The 19166-nt window shown below is 44.3% G+C and overlaps 1 long non-coding RNA gene across 1 annotated transcript; it reads right to left on the bottom strand.

Moving 5' to 3' along the window:
• Positions 1-496: 496 nt before the first annotated feature.
• LOC123042522 (uncharacterized) lies at positions 497-1407 on the bottom strand. The gene is made up of 3 exons (XR_006418827.1): positions 1030-1407; positions 844-937; positions 497-736 (listed from the first exon to the last, which is right to left on the bottom strand). It is a non-coding gene; the product is annotated as an uncharacterized lncRNA (long non-coding RNA).
• Positions 1408-19166: the final 17759 nt, after the last annotated feature.

The following is a 19166-nucleotide window of genomic DNA, read 5'->3' on the forward strand; positions in this document are numbered from 1 at the left end:
TTGCTTTACACAAACAAGTCAAAGAGAAGGGGAAATTACATTACGATTCAGAAGAAAAAACTACTCTGATCCACAGTTAGAATAGCAGGAAAATTTCATATGAATTTTCTTCGTTGCATCAATCCAGAGCCTTTTTCCTGTACAATAGGAATACTGTAACTGAAAATATATAAAGCTGATACCTTGGATTCAATATTACCATGCAGATAATCAAAACATTAATTAGCATTTATTTTAAGAAACATACAATATTTTGTTTCTATATACATCAAAAATATCAATACATTTGGCTCTCTAATATGGGTTAACATAACAAAACATCTGTAAATTAAAGCCTCCTATAAAAAGTGTGTGGCTTGTCTCTGATATACAGAGCAGAGTTCTCATAGATACAAATGTATGCAATTGCTTTTTGCTTGATCAAACAATAGGGATCAGACAAAGACAATTTTGTGTTCGTGAGAGGATTTAACAGCCGTAGAATAGACTTGCACCACCTGTCGCCTACTCCACTTTATCCAGTTGGCACCCTCTGCAGCAAGAGAGGGCAGCGTGATCTTGTTAAAAGTGGCGCCAATAAACCTCCACCAATGCCACACAAACAATCCCGATGTTGTATTGCAGTTTGTAGGGTGGCTGGAACTTTAAACATGAAGAGATTCATATGTCAGAGAAGGGAGTGGTGAGAAGCCAGACTGAATTGTGGCTTCTATGGAACTTTGGTGTACAGGACGACCTACAAAAGAGCCATGCGAGAGCTTATTTTCTGCGGCCTCTAGAAAATCCACATAGGAATTGAGAGTTGAGACCCCTGATCTAGAAAAACAGGTGATTGAATCATACCAGAGGAAGATCCATATGTGGGGTGTCCTTCTGCGCCTCTTGGATCTTGACGAACAGATCGAGGGCTCAAGGCTGCAATGAACAGGGCGGCGTGCTGGAGGAGGATAAGCTGGATAAGACCATCGTATTTAACAACAGTAGTTATAAAGAAAGGAGGAGGACTGGAGTTGTTGAGTAATGACTCACATCGCACAAAAGCCCGCCTGTCATGCACGTCCACATAGCCATTTATTCCCAAAGCAGGTTGATCTATTCTGGCTATAGATACACCAGTGGATACGTACGCACAGCCGTATAGGTAAGAGAGATTTCTTCCGGCAGGCATGCATGAGAGGCACAATTGATAGCAATAGATTTTCTTAATCTTATATGATTGCAGCTTCACCTTGGAGACAGCCACGATCATGCATGGAGCTCAACCTGAACATACACGTGCACAACGTCCTGATCCAACATGCACTTGATTAAGCTTTGCGGACAGAAACGAAACGCACGCGGACGGAACGTGATGTGATTTACTCTAGTAAGTAGATTAGAGGATGGAAGAGAGATTGGGCGGAGGAGGATTTGTTGGCCGTGGCTGTGGAGGCTTGCGCCTATAGCCAATTTCGATGGATATCGGCGGCGGCTACATGACGTGAATAGAGAGATAGATCCTTTCTCAAAAAAAGAAGATTGAGATTGATCCCTCAAAAAAAGATGGAGATTGAGGTGAGATTTTTTTTTCTTCTCTTTAGATTGAGATTGATCCCTCAAAGGAAAAAAATATGGAGATTGAGATGAGTTTTTTTTCTGTTTTCAGCTGATCTGCACCGTAATAATTCGGTCCCACCAAATTAACGGCTCGTAAATTCTAATTAACGTGGGATTTTCTAGGGAGTCTAGGATTAGTATAGTAAGTATATAAGTATATATAGTAATAAAGTAATAGATAGATAGATAGATTACATGGTTAGTAAGAAACATCTTCTAAGGAGAATAGTTCCGTTAGGGGTTCCTTTCCCTGGGAGGCATGCCCTAAGGTGCATGTCCGAACTGCTAAAAATAGCAGAAAAGCATCTGGGAGCAGATAAATAAACAAGAAAAATCATCTTTTAGTTCACCGACCGAATATTCCCTTAAGAACGTTAGCTTTCGGCTTCACCCAGTCTGAGGTACACATCCGGCTGACCCAGCAGTAACAATCGCAGAGGTGCTTCCTTTACCACCTAGCCGAACGAACGGGAATGTAGGGGTAAGCACAGGAGCCAGGCAACCCAGCTTGGCCAAAACTTAAGTCATATCGATGCATATAATGGTGTATAGAAGGTTCATGCGGAAGTGTCACACATGTTTTGGGCATGAGGCCCGTTTATATAAACTTCTGATAAAGAAGCCCCCAGGTATGATAAGCGCGGGTGGCGCGTCAAGTATGTGCGAACAATGCGCAAGCAAGCCCCTAAGGGTTTTGGAGGAGAGAAAAAATAGGTAGGGAGAAGGAGAGAAATGCCAGACAGCTAATGTGAAAAAATAAAAAGAGGACAGAGGAAGGAGACGAACACGGAGTCCGGCGCTAGGCATAGAATCTTTGTAGGCGTGCTGTGTTCCATGGGTTCGGCTCGAGTCGATTGTCCAATGCGTTTCGCAGACGGTACGCTCCACCAGTCAGTACTTGGTCGATTATGAAGGGACCCTGCCATTTGGGCTTTAGTTTGTCCTTTTTCTTGTCCGTCAGGCGTAGAACTAGTTCGCCAACGTTATAAGCTTTGGCCCGTACTTCTCTGCTTTGATATCTTCGAGCTTGCTGTTGATAGAATGCGGAACGGGCTTTTGCCACGTCGCGCTCCTCCTCTAGTTCGTCCAAACTGTCCTGCCGATCGAGCTCGGCTTCTCTTTCTTCGTACATGCGCATGCGAGGTGAGTCATGAATTATGTCGCAGGGCAGGACTGCCTCTGCGCCGTATACCATAAAAAATGGTGTGAATCCGGTAGTGCGATTCAGCGTGGCCCGCAGCCCCCAGAGTACGGAGTCAAGCTCCTCTACCCAATGCGTGGTAGATTCCTTGAGAGATCGCACTTGTCTGGGTTTGATGCCGCTCATGATGAGACCGTTGGCTCGCTCAACTTGACAGTTAGTTTGTGGGTGATAGACTGAAGCATAGTCGAGCTTGATGCCCATGTTTTTGCACCAGAGTTTAACTTCATCGGCCGTGAAGTTTGTGCCGTCGTCAGTTATGATGCTGTGGTGGACGCTGTAACGGTGTACAACCCCGTATATGAAGTCTATCACCGGTCCGGATTCGGCCGTCTTTACGGGCTTGGCCTCTATCCATTTGGTGAATTTGTCCACCATGACCAGTAGATATTTTTTCTTGTGGGTTCCTCCTTTAAGGGGTCCAACCATGTCAAGCCCCCAGACCGCAAAAGGCCAGGTGATGGGTATGGTTTGTAGGGCGGTAGGTGGCATGTGGCTTTGATTAGCGAATAATTGGCAACCGACGCATCGCTGCACTAAGTCCTGAGCGTCTGCCCGGGCCGTTGGCCAATAAAATCCGGTACGGAAGGCCTTGCTTACAAGGGCCCGGGCTGCGGCGTGATGCTCGCCTAGTCCGGCATGAATTTCAGCCAGAAGATTTCGCCCTTCTTCTTCGGAGATACACCTTTGAAGGACTCCGGTTGTGCTCTTCTTATAAAGCTCTCCCTCGTGGATTTTGTAGGCTTTAGATCGCCGCACTATGCAGCGGGCCTCGTTTTGGTCCTCGGGGAGTTCCTGCCTAGTTAGGTAGGCTAGGAATGGTTCTGTCCACGGGGCAATGACTGCCATTATTGTGTGGGCCGATGGTGTTGTTTCGTTGGCGGAGTCACCAACTGTGTCAGAATGTTCGGTGAGGGGTAGTGTGGTTGTGTCCGAGCTGTTGTTTCCGGACTCTCCCTCCCATGTTACGGATGGCTTGAAAAGCCTCTCTAGGAAGATGTTGGGAGGGACGGCATCGCACTTTGCGCCGATGCGTGCCAACACATCTGCTGCCTGGTTGTTCTCCCGGGCTATATGGTGAAATTCGAGCCCCTCAAACCGGGCTGACATCTTTAAGACGGCGTTGCGATAAGCTGCCATTTTCGGATCTTTGGCGTCAAAGTCTGCATTTATTTGGGATATCACGAGGTTTGAATCCCCACGGACCTCTAGGCGCTGAATGCCCATGGAGACTGCCATCCGGAGACCATGTAGAAGGGCCTCGTATTCGGCTGCATTGTTGGAGTCCGTGTACATTATCTGGAGTACGTATTGGACTGTATCTCCTATAGGGGACGTCAGAATGACGCCAGCCCCTAGGCCAGCCAGCAATTTGGAGCCGTCGAAGTGCATGATCCAGTTGGAATATGCGCCGTACTCTTTAGGGAGCTCGACTTCGGTCCATTCGGCGATGAAGTCAGCCAAAACCTGCGATTTGATAGCTCGCCGTGGCTTGTAAATTATATCGAACAGAAGGATCTCAATGGCCCATTTGGCAATCCGGCCCATTGCGTCGCGGTTGTTTATAATATCATTAAGAGGCACTTCGGATGCCACTGTTATTGAACACTCCTGGAAATAGTGTCGCAGCTTCCGGGATGCCATGAACACCGCGTATGCTATCTTTTGATAATGCGGGTACCGTGACTTGCATGGAGTTAGGACAGTGGACACGTAGTAAACTGGTTTTTGGAGAGGAAACTTGTGTCCGTCCATTTCTCGTTCGACGACGAGCACCGCGCTTACAACTTGATGGGTTAACGCGATGTATAATAGCATTTGGTTCACCCATGTTGGGCGCGGCCAGGACCGGATTTGTTGCCAGTATAGCTTTTATTTCTTCGAGTCTGGCCGTGGCGGCATCCGTCCACTCGAAGTGTTCGGTGCGTCGCAGGAGGCGATAAAGAGGTAATGCATTTTCTCCTAAGCGGGAGATAAAGCGGCTTAGAGCCACCACGGATCCTGTCAATTTTTGTATTTTCTTGAGGTCTTTTGGGATATCTAATTGCGACAGAGCTCGGATTTTGGCTGGTTTTGCCTCAATTCCTCTACCGGATACAATGAAGCCCAAGAGCTTTCCAGCTGGCACGCCGAAAACACATTTTTCTGGGTTGAGCTTGATGTCATATGCTCGGAGATTGTCGAACGTGAGCCTCAAGTCGTCTACTAGAGTTTCTACATGTTTGGATATGATGACCACATCATCTACGTATGCTTCAACTGTTTTGCCGATCTGGTTGGCCAGACATGTCTGAATCATGTGCTGATATGTTGCGCCGGCGTTTTTGAGCCCGAAGGGCATCGTGTTGAAGCAGAATGGGCCGTACGGGGTGATGAATGCCGTTGCGACTTGGTCTGACTCTGCCATCTTGATTTGGTGGTAGCCAGAGTATGCATCGAGGAAACATAATGAATCGTGTCCTGCCGTGGCGTCGATGATTTGATCAATTCGAGGGAGGGGGAAGGGATCCTTCGGGCAGGCTTTATTTAGATCTTTGAAATTGACACATAGGCGCCAGGATTTGTCCTTCTTTGGTACCATCACCAGGTTTGCTAGCCAGTCTGGATGTTTTATATCTCTAATGAATCTGGCTTCCAGTAGTTTTGCTAGCTCGTCTCCCATGGCTTGTCTCTTGGGTTCGGAGAAACCGCCGAAGAGTCTGCTTAACGGGCTTGAATCCTTTTAGGATGTTCAGGCTGTGCTCGGCCAGCCTGCATGGGATTCCTGGCATGTCTGAAGGGTGCTAGGCAAAAATGTCCCAATTTTCTCGTAGGATTTCTCTGAGTGCGGCGTCTACATTGGGTTTTAGTTGTGCCCCGATGGAGGCCGTTTTTGTGGTGTCCGTTGGATGGACTTGGAACTTGACTATTTCGTCTGTCAGCTTGAAGGAGGTGGACTTGGATCTTTTGTCGAGTATCACGTCGTCCCTGTCCATCGTTGACCGCAACACAGTTAGTTCCTCAGCTGTCAGGGCTTCGGATAGTGCCTCGAGGGCCAGTGCGGCTGTCTTGTTTTCGGCGCGGAGCGCTGTTTCCGGATCACTAGCAAGAGTGATGATTCTGTTGGGTCCGGGCATTTTGAGCTTCATGTACCTGTAATGGGGTATAGCTTGAAAAACTGTGAATGCTTCTCACCCTAACAGAGCGTGGTATCCGTTGCTGAATGAGGCCACTTGAAATGTGACCTCCTCGGATCTGTAATTATCCGCGTGCCGAACAGTACGTCCAGTGTGATTTTCCCTGAACAGCATGCTTCCCGGCTGGGGATTATTCCTCTAAAGGTTGTGTTGCTTCGCTCAATGCGGCTCCAGTCTATTTCCATTTTTCGTAGTGTTTCCTCATAGATGAGGTTCAATCCGCTGCCGCCGTCCATGAGTGCCTTTGTAAGCCGGAAGCCGTCCACTATCGGACTGAGGACCAATGCGGCTGTTGCTCGGGCTGTCTGAAATTTAGGTTCGTCACTGGCATTAAAAGTAATAACCGTGTCACTCCATGGATTTATTGTTGCTACCTGGTAGACTTCGGCAAGGCTGCGGAGCATTCGCTTCCTTGCATTATTCGATGCGAAGGTCTCGAAGACTGTTGACACCGTACTGGCGTTTCTGGGGTGGTGCTTTGTGGATTCTGGAGTTAAAAGCTCCTCGCCACTCCTGGCCACCTGCCGGAGTATCCAACATGCTCTAAGGCTGTGATTTGGTGTGACTTCCCCTGAACTATGAATTTTACAAGGTCCATTGAGCCATCCCTCCAGTACGGTCCCATACCCTATAGAGGGTTTTTGCTTTTTGCTTTTTGGCGTAGGTGCCTCGCGATAGTGCGCCCTTTTGTTTCGGACTGGGATTGTGTTCAGGGCCGGATTATCCCAGAACTTCGTTTTGGTTTTTCGAACGCTTTCTGTCGCACAGTACTTTTGTACTATGGATGTCAAATCGGCGAAGCGTGTAATTTCGCGACGACTTATGGCGTTGAGGATTCCGATGTCCGTGCAGTTGTTAAAGAAGAATGTAATTGCATCCTCCTCACGGCAGTCCTTTATCCTGTTTATAACCAGGAGGAATCTGGCCCAGTAGTGGTGTACTGTTTCTCTGGGCTCTTGCCGTATTTTGGTTAAATCCCTCATTGTTGGGTGGGCGGGTGGATTTAAATCCGGAACCTCGCCCGATCTAAGACTCAGGGGCCATGAAATTTCCGAATCCGGAAGCATGTTTTCTTGGACGTTATTCAATGAATCGGGCCTGCTGCCTGACTTTAGGTTTAGGGCTTGGGCGATATCCTCCCCTCCGCAAATATCCGGCTTGGAGGGGTCGGGAATCTGGACATATCTGGTCCTTAGGATGGGCGAAGATTCGCCGCGTTGTTCTTCCACCACTTCAACATGGTGGGTGACCTTGTGAGAGTCGATCTCTCTCTGATCGGATTTAAGCCCAATCTGGCTGTAATCTGTAGCGACTCCCAGGGCGGCGATGCGATCCAAGAGCTCGTTTAGGGAAGAGAGCTCCATCGGATCTAACTGCTCGGCGAGTTCCGAGCTGATCTGGAGATTGCTTTCGATGACCCGAGAGGTCGTCGCCGGTGCGGCGGCCGAACAGGCGGTCATCGAAAAACCTGCCTAGCCAGAGAGTTTGGCCGATAGCCAAAGCTTCTTTAGCGACCGCGCCGTCTTTAAAGACGGGGTGTGGCATCCTTCCTGTTGGTGACGACACAGAGGAAACTCTCAATGAAAGCACCAATGTCGGTGTCAAAACCAGCGGATCTCGGGTAGGGGGTCCCGAACTGTGCGTCTAGGCGGATGGTAACAGGAGACAAGGGACACGATGTTTTTACCCAGGTTCGGGCCCTCTCGGTGGAGGTAAAACCCTACTCCTGCTTGATTAATATTGATGATATGGGTAGTACAAGAGTTGATCTACCACGAGATCGGGGAGGCTAAACCCTAGAAGATTGCATATGGTATGATTGTTTTTCGTCCTACGGACTAAAACTCTCCGGTTTATATAGACACCAGAGAGGGCTAGGGTAACACAGAGTCGGTTACAATGGGAGGAGATCTTCATATCGTATCGCCAAGATTGCCTTCCATGCCAAGGAAAGTCCCTATCCGGACACGGGACGAAGTCTTCAATCTTATATCTTCATAGTCCGGGAGTCCGGCCAAAGGTCATAGTCCGGCCATCCGGACACCCCCTAATCCAGGATTCCCTCACCTAGTGACCGTTAGGATTTTCAATGGGACCGACATGCAACTCGGTAGAACCGATATGGTTAGGGTTACGGCATAACTTAATCTCGGTAAGACCGATTACACAAACTCGGTGAGACCGATTTTGGTAATAATCTTTCCAGAGAGTTGGTCAGGTAAACTCGATGGGACCGATTCGCTCATTTCGGTGAGACCGAAATGTTACAAAAGGGAAACAAAGAGTTTACATTGCAATCTTGGTGGGACCGATCGCTCACTTTGGTTAGACCGAAACGTTATGAAGGGAAACAGAGAGATTACAATCCCATCTCGGTGAGACCGAGATCCCTATCGGTAAGACCGATTTGCCTAGGGTTTGTGGCAGTGGCTATGACATTTGAACTCGGTGGCGCCGGATAGAAAGAATCGGTGTGACAGATTTTGACTTTGGGTTTAGGTCATATGAGGATGTGAGAAAGTAGTTGAGGGTATTTGGAGCATATCACTAAGCACTTGAAGCGAGAGGCTCATTAAGCAACACCTCATCCCTCCTTGATAGTATTGGCTTTTCCTATAGACTCAATGTGATCTTGGATCACTAAAATGTAAAATGAAGAGTCTTGAGCTTTTGATCTTGAGCCAATCCTTTGTCCTTGATATTTTGAGGGATCCACTTTCATCATCCATTGCCATGCCATTCATTGAGCTTTCCTGAAATAATAGTCTTGGAATAGGATTAGCTCAATGAGCTATATGTTGTTATGAATTACCAAAACCACCTAGGGATAGTTGCACTTTCAAATAGCTATAACATAGGGTGACACAGAACTAGCTCCAGTTCATCAATGTAATGTAGGCATGTATTCCGAATATAGTCATACGTGCTTATGGAAAAGAACTTGCATGCCATATTTTGTTCTACCCTCCCATGGCAGCGGGGTCCTAATGGAAACTAAGGGATATTAAGGCCTCCTTTTAATAGAGAACCGGACCAAAGCATTAGCACTTAGTGAATACATGAACTCCTCAAACTACGATCATCACCGAGAAGTATCCCTATTATTGTCACTTCGGGGTTGTCGAATCATAACACATAATAGGTGACTATAGACTTGCAAGATAGGATCAAGAACTCACATATATTCATGAAAACCTAATAGGTTCAGATCTGAAATCATGGCACTCGGGCCCTAGTGACAAGCATTAAGCATAGCAAAGTCATAGCAACATCAATCTCAGAACATAGTGGAAACTAGGGATCAAACCCTAACAAAACTAACTTGATTACAAGGTAAATCTCATCCAACCGATCACCGTCTAGCAAGCCTACGATGGAATTACTCACGCACGGCAGTGAGCATCATGAAATTGGTCATGGAGGATGGTTGATGATGACGACAGCGACAAATCCCTCTCTCCGGAGCCCCGAACGGACTCCAGACCAGCCCTCCCAGAGAGATTAGGGCTTGGCGGCGGCTCCGTATCGTAAAACGCGATGAAACTTTCTCTCTGATTTTTCTCTCTGCGAAACGGAATATATGGAGTTGGAGTTCAGGTCGGTGGAGCATAAGGGGGCCCACGGGATAGGGGGGCGCGCCCAGGGGGAGGGGCCGCGCCCCCCACCCTCGTGGACAGGGTGTGGGCCCCCTGGCCTTGATTCTTTCGCCAGTATTTTTTATATTTTCCAAAAGTTATCTCCGTGGATTTTCAGGTCATTCCGAGAACTTTTGTTTTCTGCACAATAAACAACACCATGGCAGTTCTGCTGAAAACAGCGTTAGTCCGGGTTAGTTTCATTCAAATCATGCAAGTTAGAGTCCAAAACAAGGGCAAAAGTGTTTGGAAAAGTAGATACGTTGGAGACGTATCAAACACCTCAGCGTAATGGTGTGTCCGAACGTCGTAATCGCACTATATTGGATATGTTGCGATCTATGATGTCTCTTACCGATCTACCGCTATCATTTTGGGTTATGCTTTAGAGACTGCCACATTCAGTTTAAATAGGGCACCGTCTAAATCCATTGAGGTGACCCCGTATGAATTATGGTTTTGGAAGAAACCTAAGCTATCATTTCTGAAAGTTTGGGGATGCGATACTCGAACCCAAATCAGAAAAGTGCGTCTTCGTAGGTTACCCTAAGGAAACTATTTGGTATACCTTCTACCTCAGATCCGAAGGCAAGATCTTTGTTGCCAAGAATGGATCCTTTCTGGAGAAAGAGTTTCTCTCGAAAGAAGTAAGTGGGAGGAAAGTAGAACTTGATGAGGTACCCCCTCTTGAATCGGAGAGTAGCGCAGCACAAGAAAAAGTTTCTGTGGTGACTGCATTGACTAGAGCGGAAGTTAACGATCATGATCAAGAAACTTCGGATCAAGTTGCTACTGAACTTCATAGGCCCATGAGGGAACGTTCCACACCAGAGTGGTATGGCAACCCTGTCCTGGAAATCATGTTGTTAGACAACAGTGAACCTTCGAACTATGAAGAAGCGATGGCGGGCCCGGATTCCAACAAATGGCTTGAAGCCGTGAAATCCGAGATAGGATCCATGTATGAGAACAAAGTATGAACTTTGGTGGACTTTCCCGATGATCGGCAAGCCATAGAGAATAAGTGAATCTTTAAGAACAACACTGACGCGGATGGTAATGTGACCGTCTATAAGGCTCGGCATGTCGCTAACGGTTATCGACAAGTTCAAGGAGTTAACTATGATGAGACCTTCTCACCAGTAGCGAAGCTGAAGTTCGTCCCAATCATGTTAGCAATTGTCGCATTCTATGGTTATGAGATCTGGCAAATGGATGTCAAAACGGAATTCCTCAACGGTTTCCTTAAGGAAGAATTGTATATGATGCAGCCAGAAGGATTTGTCAATCCTAAGAATGCTGACAAGGTATGCAAGCTCCAGCGCTCCATCTATGGGCTGGTGCAAGCATCTCAGAGTTGGAACATTCGCTTTGATGAAGTGATCAAAGCGTTTGGGTTTATACAGACTTATGGAGAGACCTGCATTTAAAAGAAAGTGAGTGGGAGCTCTGTCGCATTTCTCATATTATATGAGGATGATATAATGTTGATGGGAAATGATATAGAACTCTTGGAAAGCATAAAGGCCTACTTGAATAAGTGGTTTTCAATGAAGGTCCTTGGAGAAGCTTCTTACATATTAGGCATCAAGATCTATAGAGATAGATCGAGACACCTCATTGGTCTTTCACAGAGCACATACCTTGACAAGATACTGGAGAAGTTCAGTATGGACCAGTCCAACAAGGGGTTCTTGCCTGTATTGTAAGGTGGAGATTGAGTGCAACTCAATACCCGACCTCGGCAGAAGAAAGAGAAAAGATGAGTGTCATCCCCTATGCCTCAGCCATAGGCTCTATTATGTATGCCATGCTGTGTACCAGACCTGATGTGAACCTTGCCATAAGTTTGGTAGGGAGGTACCAAAGTGATCTCGGAATGGAACACTGGACAACAGTCAAGAATATCCTGAAGTACCTAAGAAGGACTATGGATATGTTTCTCGTTTATGGAGGTGCCGAAGAGCTCGTCGTAAAGGGTTACGTCGATGCTAGCTTTGAAACAGATCCGGATGACTCCAAGTCACAAAGCGCATACGTGTATATTTTGAATGGTGGGGCAGTCAGCTAGTGCAGTTGCAAGCAAAGCATCGTTGCGGGATCTATATGTGAAGCGGAGTACATAGCTACTTTGGAAGCAGAGCAGGAAGGGGTCTGGATGAAGGAGTTTATCACCGACCTAGGAGTGATTCCCAATGCGTCGGGCCCAATGACTCTCTTCTCTGAAAACACTAGAGCTATTTCCATTGCAAAGGAGCCCAGGTTTCACGAAAAGACCAAGCACACCAAGCGCCGCGTCAACTCCATTTGTGAATATATTCAAGATGGAGACATAGATATTTTTAAAGTACATACAAATCTGAATGTCGCAGATCCGTCGACTAAACCTCTTCAACGAGCAAACCATGATCAACACCAGAACTCTATGGTTGTTCGATTCATCACAATGTAACTAGATTATTGACTCTAGTGCAAGTGGGAGATTGTTGGAAATATGCCCTAGAGGCAATAATAAAATCGTTATTATTATATTTCCTTGTTCACGATAATTGTCTATTGTTCATGCTATAATTGTATTAACCGGAAACCATAATACATGTGTGAATACATAGACCACAACATGTCCCTAGTGAGCCTGTAGTTAACTAGCTCGTTGATCAATAGATGGTTATGGTTTCCTAACCATGGACATTGGATGTCATTCATAACGGGACCACATCATTAGGAGAATGATGTGAAGGACAAGCCCCAATCCTAAGCATAGCACAAGATTGAATAGTTCATTTGCTAGAGCTTTTCTAATGTCAAGTATCTTTTCCTTAGACCATGAGATTGTGCAACTCCCGGATGTCGTGCGAATGCTTTGGGTGTGTCAAACGTCACAACGTAATTGGGTGCCCATAAAGGTGCACTACATGTATCTCCGAAAGTGTTTGTTGGGTTGGCACGAATCGAGACTGGAATTTTTCGCTCCGTATGACGGAGAGGTATCTCTAGGCCCACTCGGTAATGCATCATCATAATGAGCTCAATGTGACTAAGAAGTTAGTCATGGTATCATGCGTTACGAAACGAGTAAAGAGACTTGCCGGTAACGAGATTGAACAAGGTATAGGGATACCAACGATCGAATCTCGGGCAAGTAACATATTGATGGACAAAGGGAATTATATACGTGATTGCTTGAATCCCCGACATCGTGGTTCATCTGATGAGATCATTGTGGAACATGTGGGAGCCAATATGGGTATCCAGATCCTGCTATTGGTTAGTGGCCGGAGAAATGTCTCGGTCATGTCTGCATTGTTCCCGAACCCGTAGGGTCTACACACATAAGGTTCGGTGACACTAGAGTTGTTATGGGAAATTCTATGTGGTTATCGAAGGTTGTGTGAAGTCTTGTATGAGATCCCGGATGTCACGAGGAGTTCCGAAGTGGTCCAGAGGTGAAGATTTATATATGGGAAGTCCAGTTTCCATCGCCGAAAAGTTCCGGGGGTTATCGGTATTGTACCGGGACCACCGAAAGGTGTCCGGGGGTCCACCGGGTGGGGTCACCTACCTCGGGAGACCTAATGGGCTGAATATGCGTGGGAACCATCCCCGTAGTGGGCTGGTGCGCCCCCAAGGGGCCCAAGGCGCCTAGTGTTAAAACCCTAGGGGTGGTGGCGCACCCCCTACCAACTTGGGGGCAAGCACCCCCCTTGGCCGCCGCCCCCTCTAGATGCATCTAGGGAGATGGCCCCCTCTCCCCTTCACCCTATAAATAGTGGAGGGTGGGAGGGCAGCGCACCCCTTCCCCTGGCGCAGCCCTTCCCCTGTCCAGCTCCTCCTCCTCCTCCGTTGAGCTTGGTGAAGCCCTGCCGGAGAACCACGAGCTCCTCCACCACCACGCCGTTGTGCTGCCGGAGTTCTCCCTCAACTTCTCCTCTCCCCTTGCTGGATCAAGAAGAAGGAGACATCCCCGGGCTGTACGTGTGTTGAATGTGGAGGCGCCGTCCGTTTGGTGCTAGATCGGATCTTCCGCGATTTGAATCGCCATAAGTATGACTCCATCAACCGCGTTCCTTGCAATGCTCCCGCTTAAGGGTATGAAGATGCACTCATTCTCTCTTGTTGCTAGCATCTCCTAGATTGATCTTGGTGACACGTAGGATTTTTTTAATTATTACTATGTTGCCCAACAATATTGTCATTCTTGGATGTTTTACAATCATTTTCTAGCAACTTTATATCATTTTTTGTGACTAACCTATTGACCTAGTTCCCAGTGCCACTTGCCGTTTTCTGCTTGTTTTTTACATCGCAGGAAATCAATACCTAACGGAGTCCAAACGCAGCAAAACTTTTTGTGGATTTTTTGGACCAGAAGACACCAGAAGGGCCAGAGAAGGACCTGAGCGGTGCTCCGAGTGGAGCACAACCCACCAGGGAGCGCCTGGGGGCCCATGCGCGCCCAGGTGGGTTGTGCCCACCTCGGGGGCCTCCCGCAGCGCCTCTTTGCTCTATAAATACTCCAATATTCCAGAAACCCTAGGGGATTCGACGAAAATCAATTCCAGCTACCGCAAGTTCCAGAAACCACAGATCCAATCTAAACACCATCACGGAGGAGTTCATCATCCTCATTGGTGCCTCTCCGATGATGCATGAGTAGTTCATTGTAGACCTACGGGTCCGTAGTTAGTAGCTAGATGTCTTCCTCTTTCTCTTTTGATTCTCAATACAACGGTCTCTTGGAGATCTATTTGATGTAACTCTTCTTGCGGTGTGTTTGTTGGGACCCGATGAACTTTGAGTTTATGATCAGACCTTTGTTTTTATCCATGAAAGTTATTTGAGTCTCTTTGATCTCTTATATGCATGATTACTGATAGCCTCATATTTCTTCTTCCAATCTTTGGTTTTGTTAGGCCAACTAGATCGATTTTTCTTGCCATGGGAAGAGGTGCTTTGTGAAGGGTTTGGTCGTGCGGTGTTCTTTCCCAGTGACAGAAGGGGCATCAAGACACGTATCGATCTTTGCTATTAAGGATAACAAGATGGGGTCTATTTCTACATAAATAGTTCTTGTCTACATCATGTCACCGTTCTTATTGCATTACTCCGTTTATCCATGAACTTATACACTAGATGCATGCTGGATAGCGGTCGATGTGTGGAGTAATAGTAGTAGATGAAGGCAGGAGTCGGTCTACTAATCTTGGACGTGATGCCTATAATGATCATTGCTTGGATATCGTCATAATTATTTGAAGTTCTATCAATTTCCCTACAGTAATTTGTTTACCCACCGTATGCTATTTTTCTCGAGAGAAGCCAGAAACCTACGGCCCCCGGGTCTCTTCTTTATTATATTTTCCTTTGCGATCTATTTTCATTTGCTTTTATTTTCAGATCTATATTTCCAAAAACCCAAAAATGCCTTGCTGCACTTTATTTTATTTTGGTTTTATTCGAGATCTATCTATCAATCTACAACAATTAATCTCCCTTCAACTCGCAAATTTCTGGCACCGTTACCCGAAAGGGATTGACAACCCCTTTAACACGTTGGGTTGCAAGTATTTGTTCTTTGTGTGCAGGTGCTGTTTACGTAGGGTTGCTTGGTTCTCCTACTGGTTCGATAACCTTGGTCTCATCACTGAGGGAAATACCTACCGTTGCTGTGCTGCATCATCCCTTCCTCTTTGGGGAAATACCGACGTAGTTCAAGCAAACATCAAAAGGAATTTCTGGCGCCGTTTCCGGGGAGACATCATCAAGATCTACCAGGTTCCTAATCATAAATCTAATCTCCTTTCAATTTCCGTTATTTGCCATTTGCCTCTCGTTTTCATCTCCCCCACTTCACAAAAATTGCCATTTTATTTGCCCTCTTTTTCGTTCGTCGTCTTCTCGTCAGATCTCTTCTTTGCTTGTGTGCCATGTGTCTTCTATTTGCTTGCATCTTCGCTTGCAAAAAATCTCTTGCTATGGATCCTCATCCACTTGCTAATCTTTTCAAAGATCCTATTATGATGAACCAATCAATAGTGAATTGAGTTCACTATATTATCTTTATGAAGTTTTGCTTGAGATTTATGAATCTTAAAATTGTGATAAGGTGTTAAACAAAGAAATTTGTAAAGTGATTCATGATAGCTCCTTGAATGAAAGACATGATTGCAATCATGTTATTATAAATTCTGTTAATGTCAATTGTGCTAGTGATATGCAAAACCCCAAGCTTGGGGATGCTTGTTTTGTTATGTCTGCTACTTATTGCAATGATCATGATTGGGGTAATGATGATTCTTATGATCTTCATAGTTTATTTAAGCCTCATGATGAATATGTTTGCAATAATATTAAAAGTGCATTCGGAAGAGTGTCAACTCTAGGTAAAATTAATCCCACATATTTGGAGAGTGTTCAATCTTATGAAATCTTTGATAAAAGTCGGCTTGGAGAGGTCATGACTTTATTTGATGATAATCCCACTATTTTGGAAGAGTATCAACTTTGCACGCATGTGGATCATGAAGAGAAAATCTTATGTGATAGTTATATTGTTGAATTTGATTATGATCCTACATGTAATTATGATGTGAGAGGAAAATATGGTTTTAGAAATTTTCATGTTACTAAATTACCTCTCGTTATGTTGAGATCTTCAATGTTTTATTCATCTTCTTCGCATATGTTAGATGTTTCTTGTCTTAATAATTAGTTTGCCTATAAAATTCCTATGCATAGGAAGTAAGTCAGACTTAAAAGAGTTCTTTCACAAGTTTTATGATGCTCTCTTTATGCTTCAATTCTTGTCTTTCATGTGAGCATCAATAAAATTTATGCCTAGCTAGGGGCGTAAAACTATAGCGCTTGTTAGGAGGCAACCCAATGAATAAAATTTAGTTTTGTCTTTTTCTTTCTGTTCTTGAGTGTTTACACAATTATGCTACTGTTATTATTGTGTTTTTTGTGTTTTAATTAGTGTTTGTGCCAAGCAAATCCTTTGGGATCATGTTGGGTGATAGTAGACTTGATCTTGCTGAAAAACAGAAACTTTTGCGCTCACGAAAATAATTCTCATTTCTAACAGGGCGTGATAAAATACCAATTCTTTTTGTAGAAGATTAATATACAAATTGGTCACGTGTTCCTATTTTTTTAGAATTTTTTGAGTTTCATAAGTACACGAAATATCCAGTTTGCTACAGACTGTTCTATTTTTGACAGATTATGTTTTCTTTGCATTGTGTGCTTGTTTTGATGATTCTATGTTTTTCTTTGAAGAGCTTTTGCCATAGGAAAGTTGGAATACAGTAGATATAATGAAAAAATAAAATATGAATGGGTTTTCAACAATACTTATAGTAGTGATTTTCTTTCTTATACTAACAGATCTCACGAAGGTTTTGTTGAGTTTTGTGTGATTTAAGTTTTCAAGTTTTGGGTGACATTACGATGGATGAAGGAATAAGGAGTAAGAAGAGCCTATGCTTGGGTATGCCCATGGCACCCCAAGTTATTATCCAAAGAGAAGCAAGCAAATAAGCTTGGGGATGCCTTGAGTGGCATCCCCTCTTTCTTCTAACGACCATCGGTATTTTACTTGAAGCTATATTTTTATCCATCACATATCATGAGTTTTGCTTGGAGCGTATTGTATGATATGAGTCTTTGCATGCTTTTCTTTTTTGTTGTGTGTCATGAATCCTTGCTGGACACACCTATTTGAGAGAGCCAAAATTATGCTATGACTTGATAGCATTGCGCTCTATGCTTCACTTAAATCTTTATGAGCTATGGAATTGCTCCAGTGCTTCACTTATATCTTTTTGAGCATGGTGTGCTTTATTATTTTTGAAGAAAATTCTCTCATGCTTCACTTAGAATTATTTGGGAGTTAGTAATTTTTTTAAGAAATTCTCTCTTGCTTCACTTAAATTAATTTGATAGAAAGAAAATTTTATGGTCATGTTCTTCACTTAGATTTGTTCGAGCTATCAAAAGCAACATATGAATCTAGTCCCAAAGTTATAGACATCCAAGGAGGATATAATAAAAACTTTCATGAAGATCATTGGACCAAATAAACTTGATTCTTTGTAATAGTTTTGAGATATGATGATATGATATGTGAGTCATGTTGATGAGTAATTATGCTTTAGTAAGAATATTGATGCTAAGATTTCTGATTCCCTATGCAAGCACGAAAGTCAATATTCATGCAATGAAATTACATCCTACTTGTGGTGCATTATTCGGTGTTAGTTATGCTTAATGCTCGCTATGAGATTTTTCGTTTCTTGGCTGGATGTTTCTCAATCTTTTGCAAGCCTTACTTTGCACTAAGTATGATCACTACTTGTGCTTCCAAAATCCTTAAACCCACTTTTGCCACATGAGTCCACTATACCTACCTATATGCGGTATTTCCATGCCGCTCTAAGCAAATTTGTATGTGCCATCTCTAATTTTCAAAATAACTTATCTTTTGTGTGCTCGTACCGCTCATGAAACGGTAGGGGTGGGTGATATATTTCCATGCTAGATGTGTTATTCTCAAGATGAGTGCTTATTCACTTGTCATTGCATGAGAGTACGACAAAGGTATTAGGGATGCCCAGTCCCGAAATGAAAAAAAATGTATTTCCTTTATGTTGTCACATAATAAATTTCTTGGAAAGTGTTGGTATGCAAGGCACCCGTGGATACGGTTAGCCATGGAAAGTGAAAGTATGGTGGAGAAAGGAATAAACTTTATTTTCTATTTGGGAACCGCCTATGATATATCTAGCATGTAAAGTATTTGGAACTACTCAATCATTCTCGTTGCAGGAAAAGCAGGCCACCCAAAATGTTTTTATCTCTATCTTTTTCGCATTGAGCTTTGGCACCTCTACAAATCCCTACTTCCCTCCTAGAAGGGACTTTCTTTTACTTTATGCAATTTTTATTTTTACTTGAGTCTCCATCTTCTCTTACAAGCACCAACTAAGGGGCACTATGATCGTACTTGAGCATTGGGTATAGCTAATATGCAAGTGTGTTTCATGAATGGATCAATGATTGAGCATAAGGGGCTAGGATAACTTGCTTTAGTGTTGATATTTTGAAAGACATGGGTGCTTGTTGATATGCTTGAGTATTAAAGTCCTCATGTCAAAACTAGACTATTGCTTTGAACCATATAGAAGTCCAAATGTCCATGCTACAAAGAAAAGAATATGCGATGAACATGTTAGGCAGCATTCCACATCAAAAATTCTGTTTTATCATTTACCTACTCGAGGACGAGCAGGAATTAACCTTGGGGATGCTGATACGTCTCCAACATATCTATAATTTTTGATTGTTCCATGCTGTTATATTATCATTCTTGGAAGTTCTACAATCATTTTATAGAAACTTTATATCATTTTTTAGGACTAACTATTGACATAGGGCCCAACGCTAGTTGTTCTTTTCTGCTTGTTTTTTACATCGCAGGGAATCAATTACAAACGGAGTCCAAACACAGCGAAACTTTTTGTGGATTTTTTGGACCAGAAGACACCAGATGGCCAGAGA

The sequence above is a fragment of the Triticum aestivum genome, chromosome 2B (genome assembly GCF_018294505.1).
Source record: "Triticum aestivum cultivar Chinese Spring chromosome 2B, IWGSC CS RefSeq v2.1, whole genome shotgun sequence".
Taxonomy (NCBI): Eukaryota; Viridiplantae; Streptophyta; class Magnoliopsida; order Poales; family Poaceae; genus Triticum; species Triticum aestivum.